Below are 12,775 nucleotides of genomic sequence, written 5' to 3' on the forward strand. Positions count from 1 at the left end.
ATGGCCAAGTCTTCCATCTGCCTCTGCCCTCCAATGATTTCAGGAAACTTGGAGCTGGAACCAAACTGCGTTTTGTGTGTGTGTGTGTGTGTGTGTGCGTGTGTTTTGTGTGTGTGTGTGTGTGTGTGTGTCACAGCCCTCGATTAAATGACAGGTTTTTGTTTTCATTGTTTTACCTTCTTTTCCCATTCAGTTCTTGACAGCCTTCCCTCTCAGCTGAATACTGTTATCACTTCTTTATTCTAATCCGCTCCCTAGCTGCCTATATTATCACCCCTCTGTTTCAGGACTTGGATACTTACCCTTTAATCCATTAATTGGCTTTTTACCCTCAGATCTCTTTGCGTCCTCTGAGTGCAACCTGACTCTCCCCACTGCCACACACACCCCGACTGTTCTCTGCCCTTCATTCTCTCCCACCTTTCATCTCTCCCCACATTTTGGTGCTGGTTTCTCTCCTTTCCAGATAATCTTGTTCTTTATTTCTTTTCACAAAGCAGTACTCTCTAGTTCAATATCACTTTCAGTGTTGCTTCTGTTTCCTCCCTGTGTTTATATATTGCCTTTCCTCATTGCTTCTTAACAAGGGTAGATGTATACAGAATGAATAATCTCTGCAGCAGATATCTGTGTTGCCTCCAGAATAGGTCCATTTCCTTATCAGGGTTAGTGTTGGGCAACTTCGTAAAATATGGCTTGTCACACAGCAGATGTATTCGCTTAAATGAGATCGTCTTTTGATTGAGTTAGGTTTCTATGATTGTTTGCATGCAGTGGAAATGTACATTTCTTAAACAACTCTTTAAAATAATTCATGCTATGTTTAAAACCTGTACTAAAACGAAATATTTTATCTGATGTCACTCTTTAATAAAGGAATAATATTGCTATATTTTAAGAAATCCAATCTACTTTGATCTTTTTTCTTTTCTTAGCCAATATTTGAAGATATAGAGTATATTGCAAAGAGATGTTAGCCTTTTCGTTTTGTTATCTGAAATGTTTTCTTTATACAGTGTGTATGAATACACACATTTGATATTTAGCAAAATAGGGAAAATTATCCTGGTGTTAATGTACATGGAGCTATTACACCCTGTCATGGTTAATAGCACTAAATGGATTTAGAGTGAGGAGTCTAGACTGCAATCCTGTCAGCATCTGCCCCTTTCCCAGTAATTTATTTGGGTTTTGCACCTGCAGATGCTGAACTGGGACTGAATTCATACAGACTTTTTATTTGGATAGTAGGCATGGAAATAGTAACATTTAAGAAGAGCACTAAATAAGAGTGACTGTGTTACTGTTAACTTTTCCTCCTTTGTTGCCAACTTTGAAAACAATAGAATCACAGTTATCCAGACTCTTACCACAAGGATCTCCTTCTCGAATTAACTGTCTGATATATTGGCACCCTGGTTATTGCACATAACTTGTGTCGACCAGTCTGTTTCAATGGTTTGAAAGCTTTCATAAAATATTTCAGTTTAGCTCATTCATTGGCACAGGGTACCTTTAATATCCCATGCAAACATAGTGACTGTCCTTTTCTTTGTGTGATGTCATCTCCATGCCCTGGAACATTACAAGCCTTTCTGAAAAGGTGATAGAAATGCAAGGGTTATGAGAACAGCAGAATTGGAGAGGTAATTGTGCAGAGGTGAGTAAAAGCCCCTCCATGCCTGCCTCTCTTTGTTCCTCTGTTCCTCACATGTGATAAGAGCCACAGCTGAAAATAACCTTTTCCTCCAGTTTTAATGATGTGCATATGTACCTATAGGCATCTCCAAAGGTGTAATGTTCATTGTACCACATAGCCACAGCAAGTGGAGTTGGGTTACAACCTGTAGAACAAAAAGAGCCATGTGTATTCAGGCTTGTTTGTGCTAGAAAGAGATGCGTCTCAAATTCTTTGTTCTTTAAGATTGGAAACATAAACTAAATCTCCCTTCCCCCACAACAATTTCTTCAAAGCCAGACAATACCTAACTCAAGCAATCAAGCCAGCATACCCAGGAAAATCTTATCACTCCTATCACTTGGAAGAGCTGTGATCTCATGGGAAGCAGAGAATGAAATCCAGTTTAAAAGCCTCCTCATTGAAAAACCTGCACCTAACTCTCAGCTGTATGCATTTTAAGACTTGAGCATATCCTCTTAATTATGTTTTCATTTTATTAAAGGATTAAGCCCTTTTTGTTATTTTTCAAAAGTTCTTGGTGTTGATCTATTCCCTTCCTTGTTTTGTTCGGTGGAGTATCAACATCTGAAGCTCTTTTCTAGGATAGTTGTTTTTAGTTGTACAAGTTGAAGTCTGTCATCAATATATAATGCTGTGAAGATCTATGATGTGCTTCTTGTTCTACACCCTAGAAATGTGCATTGGTATGTTAGCTTTCAAGGAGCTGTTGTTACACATCAGCATGCAGACTCCTTCGATCCTGTTCAGCCAGGATCTGTCATTCGTGCATGTGTGTGCAATTCCGTAATGGAGGTGGTGGCCTTTTCCTTAGTCTATGAAGTCTGTATTTTGCATGCGTGGAGCCTTGTACTAGTCCTACACCTCTGTGAGGATAAAGTCACGGAATCCGTTTTTCAGAATCTCTCTCCAGTATTGACAACAGTCTATATATTTTTAACATCAGCATGCAGAGCACCCTGAAGACTATGTACCAGTCACATAGTGCAAAAGAGCGAACAAAACAGAACAGGGGAAGAGTGATGCTAGAAAGAAACGTGTACAGTAGGAAACCTTTCTCCACTGCATGCAGTATTTTAACTCAATTCATATTAACCTTAAGATACCATTGAGGATGCTAAAAAGCTTTGTAAAGACACAAGTGCTTTTCATGAAAAGAATCAATAATCTCTGAAATAAGTAACCTTTCCTCCCCACCCCTGGCTGGTACCTACAACAGCTTGTATAATTCAAGACTAATTTTTTACTTAGTTCTCCATAATGCTATTTATTTCTTGTCTGTTCTTTCCTTCTTTTGTAACTATTAATGAATTTCATGGGCTTCTCATAAAACACTCTAATGCTAATGCCAAGGGTAATTTTTTAAAGGTGCTTCAAAAATATAGATGTTTAATATGCAGCTGCTCTTTAAAGGGGCAAAAGGTTTCTTTCTGCCAATTCTCTCAAATTCTGTATTCAAAATCTTTTTTTTTTTTTTTTTCTCTCCTGAACTGTCAATATTTAAGGAAGTGCCCTTTCATGTTTTCTATAATCCTGTTAAAAATAATAGGTACATTCGGTATCTGTGGTTAGACATGCAGCATGGTGCAAAATAATCTAAACACTCAAGGTTTGTTTGCAGATTTGCTCTAATGAAAAAGGCTTAAGATATATAATGAGACAGCCCCTTCTGATACAGTTAATCAGTATCCACACAAGCTGATCCCTTGAATGCATTACATGATTCATAAGAAATTGCTTAGTACATAGGAAATTAAGGTTGAATAGTATTTGCTGATGTCTTATTTTTTCACTAAGAAATCCAAGACTTTTAAAGATAAAGAGTGGTAAGAGGTCCTCACTTAGATTCCGCTGCTGTCTGCAAAACAGTATAGTTTCATAGACAGTTATAGTACAAAAAAAATCCAAATACTGAGTGGAAAGGGTTCTTTTTGTTCAGTTGAACATCACAGGAGGATGATACCATGCCTAAATTGTAAAAATATTTTGATTGCAAAATGTGTTTAATAGGTCATACTTTTACAATCACATCTTAGAGTTAATTACTATGTCTAGTCTCACAATAGGTCTATGGTAATACGTGTCTCACTGCATCTTTGTCTTTGTTTTGTCTAAACTGTCAGGGTGGGACTTCTAGAGGTACCTAATCAATATATAATCCCAGTTCCTCTTAAAACTCTTCATGGCACTGCTGAACAGTTATGTGCTTTAAAAATCATTTGGTCTTCAGTCCAGGTCATTTTACACAGGACTAGATGGTGAAGGAAAGGAAAGAGAGGAGACCTTGTCCTCAAGTGTTCTTGCATAACAGTAGATCAGGCTAACTAGCTAATAGGGATGAAAGATGCTCAGACCTGCAGTGAACAGCACAGACAAATCCTTTTTCATGGATAGTGGGTGTTTATTGTACAACCTGCACTCTCTTTAGTGCCTGTCCTAACAGCGTGGCTGTGGTAAGCATATTTAGCCAGAAATGATTGCTTTCCTCCATCGCTTTTGCAAATTTCTAAAGAAGAAATTAGCTATCATGACAGAATTTGGTATGTGTTGGTGTTGGTCACTTTGGTTTCCTTAATTTCTTTCTATGATTTGGAAAGGGAAGAGTTAAAGAAGTTACTGCTATCGTAATATACACGCCAGACTCTTTTGGTGTTTTTAAGTCTTCACAGGTTTTCTTCATGTCTAAAAAATGCAAATCTCTGGGTTCCTAAGAGCAACTGAACAGGGATATGTATTTCATCTTAAAACAAAGAGCAAAGAAAAAAAAATGAAAAAAGTTATTCAAAGGATTTTGGAAACAGGTGTTCTAAATCAACATTAATTGGATTTCAGTTAATTATTCCTTATACTTTAGGGGTTATAGGGAAGGAATAGAAGTTAAAAAAAAAAAGAACAACTACTTCTCTGGCACAGTAATTGCTCTAATATTATGTAAGCTAAGCAGCCCCTCATGCCTTGCACTGCCCCTCAAAAAAAAAAAAAAAAAGAAAGAAAAAAGAAATTGGCCTCCATGTGACTGTTATAGTGGCTAAGGAACAAGAATGAAGTGAAAAAACAAGATGTAGTCTTTGAAAGCCACCTTTACTTGGGAGGCTGGTTATATATTTAGTCTATTATGTACAGTGCCTTCTAACTATAGCTACTAAGATAAAGGCAACAATTATAAACCTGTTCTAGATTGGTTTTGGGTACCATGTTTATAATGTGAAGCTTACCTACATGATTCCTTTAACACTTTACTTTTTGCAGTATATGATCTATGTGCATGGTTTAGACTGGGTCAAGAATATTTCTCCAGCTCCGGCAGATGAAGACTGGGTGGAAGACAGGTCATTATTAAGGATTGTATTTTGGCTTTTGGCTTTCCATTCTAACTCCTATTAGAATGAGTCCACTTTTCACCCGGTAATAACACTGGTGGAATGTTTGACGTGAAAAATTGTGTATGTAAAGTTTTAGATTACCTCTGAGAACGGAGTGACTCCAAGCTGTGAAAGAAGTAAGTGGGAGGGGGGGTGAACATGAGCTATATGCTAGTATTGCTGAGTTATGTGTATTTCAGTGGGAAACTCCCTCTAATGAGATTTTTTTAAATGGTTATGAATTGAAATGGTCTAAAGAAATGAATTTTTAAAATTGGAATGAAAGTAGGCTTTTTTATATGGGGATTTCACCTTTAATTTCGTGGAAATTTCTGTGCTGATCCATTGTAGTTGGTTAGAGTGAGAGTGGATGGTGAAACAGGTTCTAACAAAAAACTTGCTGGTCTCCTCTTGCTGTCCAGCCTATGAGATGTGAGCGATACCTGGAAAAAAAGAAAAAGATTTTCAAAGTTATTTTAAAACTTTAATATGATATAATAATCAGACCTTCTAATAGCAACCAAGGTAATTTTTAGCAAGATTTTTACCTTAACAATGTCTCTTTGAAGACCTTCCCCCCAATACATTTGAAGTGAGCATGAAACGTATCGTTTTTGAACAGCAGATTTTGTCAAGTTATACGTGAAATTATTTACACAGCAAATATAAAAAGATTTCAGAAAACCTAATGAAACTTGCCAGAGGGCAGCTATAATTTGCATTCTAGCCTCCTGCATGTATGACAATTTCCTACCCATCTCAGTTAAAGAAAATTGGAAGGGGACTTCCCACATTAAGTACTTCTCATCTATAACTCAGGTATATTGCTAAGGAGATACAGCTATGCACAGTATGTGTGTCAGCATATTTACCATCTTTACAAACAGATGTGAACATAATTACATCACATCTACTTATTTTACTCACTTCTGTACATATTTACATAAGGTCCTAATAGGGACTTTAAGGATCTGAGATTTTAAAAGAGCTTATAAAAATATTTGCCAGGTTGAATGGGGCTTTCAGCAGCCTGGTCTGGTGGGAGGTGTCCCTGCCCATGGCAGGGGGGTTGGAACTGGATGACCTTTAAAGTCCCTTCCAACCCCACCCATTCTATGATTCTATGAATATTATTCTTAGGAATAAACTGATCTGTTATAACCACAATTTCTTCATCACATGGATGAAATTCTTCATAACAGACACTGTAGCTGCTGCTATGAAAGCACAGTAGGAAGTAGTAATGAAAAGATCATGTAGTGGTGGCTGCCAGGGAACAGACCAAATGTGGGTGTCTGTATTATTCTATTGGCTCTTATTTGTCTCCTTATTTCAGAGCATTTAGTTCGTATTATTTCTCACATTGCGCAGATGATGGTACTGCACTCTGTAGGAAAAAGTATTTCTCTGTAAAATGTCACTTTTTCTCCCTGACTATGAAGTGAAACAGATAAATATCTTTAAAGTTTTTTTCAATAATTGTAAGAGAGTATATACATATGGAGATAAACATAAGAAAAAATGAAGATATAAAATATATATGGACACATTTAACTCTTGATTTCACAAATATGGTGGTTTATATATTTCTGTTGGCTGTCACTTTTTTTTGTTGTTGTTGTTAAGTTACTGCATGCAAGCTTTATTCATGTTTGTACAGAACATACTTGTGCTTTGCAAATGAAGGTGCAAACTTTTCCTTCTCTTTAAAGTTAATAGAAGCCACTTCAAAATGTGTCTGTTTCAGTCATTGTTTTCAAAATCAATTCCATCAGTATCAACTTGCCTGAAAAATATATTTCAGACTACATTTGTAATTAATATCCTCGATGTGTTTTATACTCTTCTGCTATATACAACATCTTGGCTGTTTTAATGCTCTCGAGTTCTGCTTTTTTTTTTTTTTTTTTTTTTTTTTTTTTTTTTTTGTCTCTGCCTCAGCCTTTCCTTTACTCCCCCTTCTGACCTTTGGTAAAATCTTCACCATGGTGTATAGGTGATAATTGCCTGCCTTTTAAAGATACTTTTTGTATCAGCTGAGCGCTTTCTTGTTTGAGACATGAACATATTTTATGGATGGACTCAAAGCCTGGTTGTGCTCAGTCATATGTGCAAAAAAATACATTGTTAGTTGTTTGTAATCCCCAGCCCGTGGTGGTCCTGCCCAGCTTATGTGTGGGAAGACATGTGCTTATTTAATCACAGACCAGATGCAGGGCTTAAGGGCCTGACCCAAAGCCCATTGAAATCGGTTGGAATCTCACCACAGATTTTAATGGCCCTAAATGTTTAGATATGTATCTGACTCGTTTCTATGAAAAAATACTACAAATAAAAAACAATTTCCTTTTGCTTTCCTCACTCCTTCCTCATTTTCCTTAGGAGGAAAATCCTCCACTGTGCTCTAAGTGAAACAAAAACAATTTTAAAAATCTGACAACTGTTCTGTCAGGAAAGTGTTATAATAGGAAGCCACTTTTACAGTGCTGGGGAGGCTACGGTACCTTTCTGCTCTATGAACACTTTCTGATAACGCTTTGGACAGACAGGTTGACATGCTTGCACTGAAAAAGAGTTTATATACAGTATGGAGCTGGTAAAAATATCCGTATAGGCAGTATAGTCCACTTGTGAATTATAGCAGGGAAAAATATTTATGAGCACCACAGGACATGAAGCTCAAAGTGCAGTCATTTCTAAATGAAAATTATGTGACAGTTCATCAGTATTTAATGCTAACATTGCTTGATCTAGACATAAAGAATTTAGCAGCCATTTATCATAACATACAGTACTGTTCATTTCCTGATTTGCTTAGAATACATTGGTGTTTTAATCTCAACATGAGCCACAGGTCTAATTTTAGATATTTAATGAAAGGAAAACCCAGAGAGAGAGAGAGAGATTTCTCACATGGCTATTAGAAGCCTACTCCCACCACTTGAATTGGCTGTTGGTCTTTTTAATGCAGACTCCCAGAAGCCGGTGCCTGGTCCCTGCACCAGATGCAGGTGTTCCCTTGTGCTGTCAGCCAGGAATGATTAATGAGGATTTGCCCCTACTGAAAGCAGTCTTTGGAGCATTGTTCAGGGCATCTGTGGAACTGTCGGGGGAGACAAGGACACAAGTGAACAACCAATTATTTGGCCATCACTGAGGCAGCATGAAAAAGACATCAAATTGGACAGAGGAGCAAAGCTTTTGTTTCATGATCATATTTTTAGGTGTTAATAGTAACAGAGGAATTCTACCTGTTTTTATTTATTTATTTATTTATTTTCACAGGGGAGAGGGGAAGGGCTCAGACACTGCTTTAAAGCTTGGAAAGGATGTGTAAAAGAAACAGAAACAGAAAACTGATCACGGTTCTTTAAAAGTGTAAAAGGGAGGAAAACACACGGAATTGATTTCTTGGCAGTTGCACCGTGTGTATGAAGATATACCGTTTTGCTCTGCTACCATTAGGAAAGGAGGGCTAAGGATTCTGTGAGTGGGAGGATTTCTCATGCAGGGAGCTGTTTAATTGCTGGCCAAACACAACAGCTCAGGAGCCGGGGCTTTAACAAGTGATAGTGCAGGGAGGTGTTACATTAGGATTCTGAAAAAGAAAATGTGAGGGAGCAAAACCAGACTACATTTGCAAGATTGCATTCGGCATTCTGCGTGCATCCCTCTTTCTGTCTCAAAGAAAATGCTTCTAGGTGCAGAAGAGTGAGGGGAAAAAGAGCAACAGAACTGAAAACACTCTGCTTGGGCTTAGGCTTCTGCATTTTTATATTTACCAGAGCTTGTGATTATAAATAATAATTTTAAACCAGAGGGAAAGGATTATATTTTCAGGACAATCCAATTACAGAATGGATTGTTTATAAAATACATTTTATGCTCCATCCTGTCAAGCCTGTTTCTACCAGAGTATTAAGAATAAAAAAGTTAATTATACGGCTTAATTCTAATGAAGAATATGTTTTGTTGACTAATAACAAATATAGTGTCATTTCTACCAAAGTACCATAATTAATGTTTGCAGTTGCTACTTCCCTGACCTCGGAAGTTCCTCTGTCCCTATATATGCATGTAAGAAAAGGAGTTCAGATCATGAATTGCAATTATTACAAATAATTCCAAACTATTCCTTAACCAAGCAGAAATCTTTATTTTTAAATTAACAACAATGTTTAGGTATATTTAACTACACGGGTTTAGTTTGTTTTTCACATTATTTGTCTTTTCATGAGCGCATTTTGCCAAGGAGGACTCATAGCCTGTGATTTCTCATCTGCAAAATTATGTGAAAGTCCATATGTAGAGGCCTGTTTCCTTACCCCAGTTGTTTTGTATGAAGCTTTTGTAAACAAAAAGATTTTGAGTGCTTCATTTTTAGAATAAGTTGCTGCAGGTAACAAATGGATTTTTAGAAACGTCTCACAGTCAAATACCTGGGTCTGAAAACTGAACAGCGAAATACCATCTCCATTTCCAATATTTTCTTAGGGAGAAAAAAAAAAAGAGAGAGAAAAAATGTCATTGCAATTAAACAAGCTACTTAATCATAGAGAAAAAACAACACCACCAGTATACACTTAAACGTATTCTTTATATTTTAAGAATACCACATAGTATTTCTTTACACCCTTTCAAATGAAAGTCTCTGTCAGAAGAAAATCACTAAACAACCCAGGAATCCTTAGGATATTCCACCATTTCTAAAAGCTGTGTGGAAATTTTATTCTAGAGTTTTTATTGCTGGGAATATTCTCAGTGCCAGCTCCTGGACTGCAGTACTGATCCATGCAGTTCTGCAGGTTTGTCCTTTTCCAGGGGTAGGGCCATTTGTTACTCTCTGCAAAGGACTCTGACATTTGAAGCTGAGCTTTGTCCCCTCTCGCATTTGCTATATGTGCTGGAACTTTAAATGACTTTATTAGAAGTTATAAAACCAGTGTACAGACACACTCAACTCTGTTTCCTTCTTGTCAGGAAGAGACGATGGCACCAACAATGTGTTCCTCTGTCTGAAAGACATAATTGCTTGATGGAAGAATAGTCTGTTCGACTCCTGGGTGTGATGGAAGTGATGCTGGTAAGGAAGGAAAATATTTCCAGGAACTGAAGAATGATTATAGCATCTCTAAGGAGGACATTTGCCTGTGACTGTTAAAGTGCTGAATTGACTTTCCTGATCCTTGATAAATAAATGGAAAGAATGCTTTCTGTTACTGGAGGCTGTGCTGGAGGTTGCACCTTTTCCTGTCAGATATGGACTTTGCTACAGTGATTCAAGGCTTGTTTATCACTAGGTTACTTCAGACTGTTCTGCTTGGGTTTGTCAGCTGAGAAGCATAGAGACATCAGATGTTAAAGCTTGATGAAACTTCTAAGCAACATAAAGAAGAGTGCAACCTGTTGTTTAGATGTGTCAACATACGGCATTGAAATATCTTCAAGGACATGGTAATTGTCTCCAAATTGCCTAGTGGGTAAGCACCCTGGGGACTGAGCTATGGGGATGTCCTGTATGATGAAGATCAGTCCTTTTAAGCAAGCACTGACTCTTTTCAGAGGAGGTTCTTTGGCCTGAACACAGGGAGGGGTTTTGCCAGCTAGTGCACATGATGGGAATGCACTATTTTTTCATAATATTTCCCCCAGTACAGTGGCATTACTTCCTTCCATTACCTTCCTCTGCAACCTGCATACTCTAAAAAATAAAATGTATTTTACCAATATGTGTGCTTAGTTTTCAGTACGATACCTGATACATGTTGTATTATGATATTTTCACGGTAAATTCTTACTTATGTATTTTCATGCTACTTCAATAAAACCATCAAAACTGAAAGTCAAAGCAAAACAAAAACAAAGAGGTAAAAACATATGGAATAGGATAAACCAATTATCATCTTTATTATGACTGTAGTTTGCTAAAAACATCAGCTTTGATTTAGCTTTATGAGGTAACTTCAGTGGAAATTTATTTTGCAAAACTACAAAAAAAAATAATCTGAAACTATCACTTCTGCTTTTACAATAATTTTTTAATACTCCACAGGCTGCATAAGACTACAAAGTAGTGGATTAGCATGAGGGGAAGATGGTTACTACTTGTGAGAAGGCCTTTCTTTTTGTTCCACAATATATTTATGGTGCTATATAGCTAAATAAGAGGGGTGTCCTATTTTAAGTCACAACATGCACTTATGGATCTATGCCCTTATGGATCCTTTTGATGGAAAAATGTTTCTTTGTAAACGGCACGGCTACTGTGATGAATTGTTAGGTTTTATATAAATACATACGTAATGAAAAGAGAATGTTAAAATTCAAGTAAATGTATTTGCATTGTTTTTAATATTTAATTTTAACTTTTTTACCATGCTGGAAAGAATGAGAGTTGTTAGATTCACGTTATGATTAAAGGTTAACATTATTTCTGTTTTCTATGGTAAATAAAATCCAATAAAACAAGTTCAAGAACTCAGGAGTTGTCTTCACAAAACTTTTGACCATCAGGATTTCTCTCTTTGTTCCTCCTCCTGTCAGTATAATGCAGCCTGATGATTCTGGTCATTACAGCCAGTGTACCTCTGGTGAGGGTGACCATGACGACACCAAAGACTTTTGTGCTTCTGTTATTGCCTCTAGGCCTGAAATGAGGTGAGGCTGCAGGCAAGTGGGGTAAAGTCATTAGTATTTCATAAAAACTCGTTGTTAATGTACCATTTGATGAAACAGAAGGAACTCTCTCTGCTGCTTATACTGACAACAAATAAAGAGCAAGGGAAAAGATTTGGATGTAAAAATATTCCCCCTTGCAGGAACAGCATGAATCAGCTGCAGGTTGTTTCACACATTCTTGTGTAGGGGTAGGCAGAGCAAGTAGGAATTTTGCAGAGGACATTTCTATATTGATTTTATGAAATAATACTGTATATGCTTGGTTTAGGCTGCAAAATTCACATTGTGAACTACTTAAGTTCTGTCTCTTTGCCAGTAGAGATTTGTAAAGCTAAAATAAACTTACGTTCCATTACCCTTGATAGGTGATTTTTGTACCTGAAATCCCAGAGCTAGGAGTTGAGTAAGACTGTACTTACACATAGGTATATGAAAATGAAATCTTCATTCACACATTCCCTTTACTTCCTATTTTAGTTCATACACTTCTCTTTTCCTGGCCTTTTTAAAATTTGTTCTTCCTCCAGCCATGCCACAACTGGGCAAATAATGTTCTCCTCACCTGGAGGACTGGATCTTCACTAATGATGCAAAAGTTCCACCATGTATATTCAAAATTTGGAAATAAAACTGTCACTGATTGTTTTTCTAGGAAGACTAAATTAGGAGGTTTTTCATTACTGTTCTTTATAATATAAAATGATTCAGCTTCAAGTTACTCAGTATCTGAATATGAGTTAGACAAAATACTTTTCAGCATTTTGATGGATTATGAAGCCTCACCTTATATATCTTAATTGTTAGAATTTTCTTTGGATTTGTATGAACTGTCAAGCTTTATAATTTGTGTGTATGTATTTCAGTATAAAATTCTTGTCTGCCTCAACCTATTTTATTGCTCTTCATGATGCTACGTTAATGTCAAGCATCATGACACAAGTTGAATATATTCATTCAAATGAAAACTACCCTTCACACAATCCTTATTTCAACCTCTTTTTAGCATATTTTTGGAAACTTTAAAGAGGCAGACGAT

At 36.8% G+C, this 12,775-nt stretch overlaps 1 long non-coding RNA gene across 4 annotated transcripts in view; it reads left to right on the forward strand.

Moving 5' to 3' along the window:
* LOC310896439 overlaps positions 1-10,176 on the forward strand; it is a 152,894-nt gene extending 142,718 nt beyond the window's left edge. For 3 of the 4 annotated variants that reach the window (XR_014581486.1, XR_014581487.1, XR_014581488.1), the window contains one exon: positions 10,042-10,176. This is a non-coding gene — a long non-coding RNA (uncharacterized lncRNA). The remainder of the gene's footprint in view (positions 1-10,041) is intronic. The other variant, XR_014581489.1, reaches the window with a different exon arrangement.
* The last annotated feature ends 2,599 nt before the right edge of the window (positions 10,177-12,775 follow it).

The sequence above is a fragment of the Anser anser genome (assembly GCF_964211835.1).
Source record: "Anser anser genome assembly, chromosome: 3".
In the NCBI taxonomy this organism is placed as follows: domain Eukaryota; kingdom Metazoa; phylum Chordata; class Aves; order Anseriformes; family Anatidae; genus Anser; species Anser anser.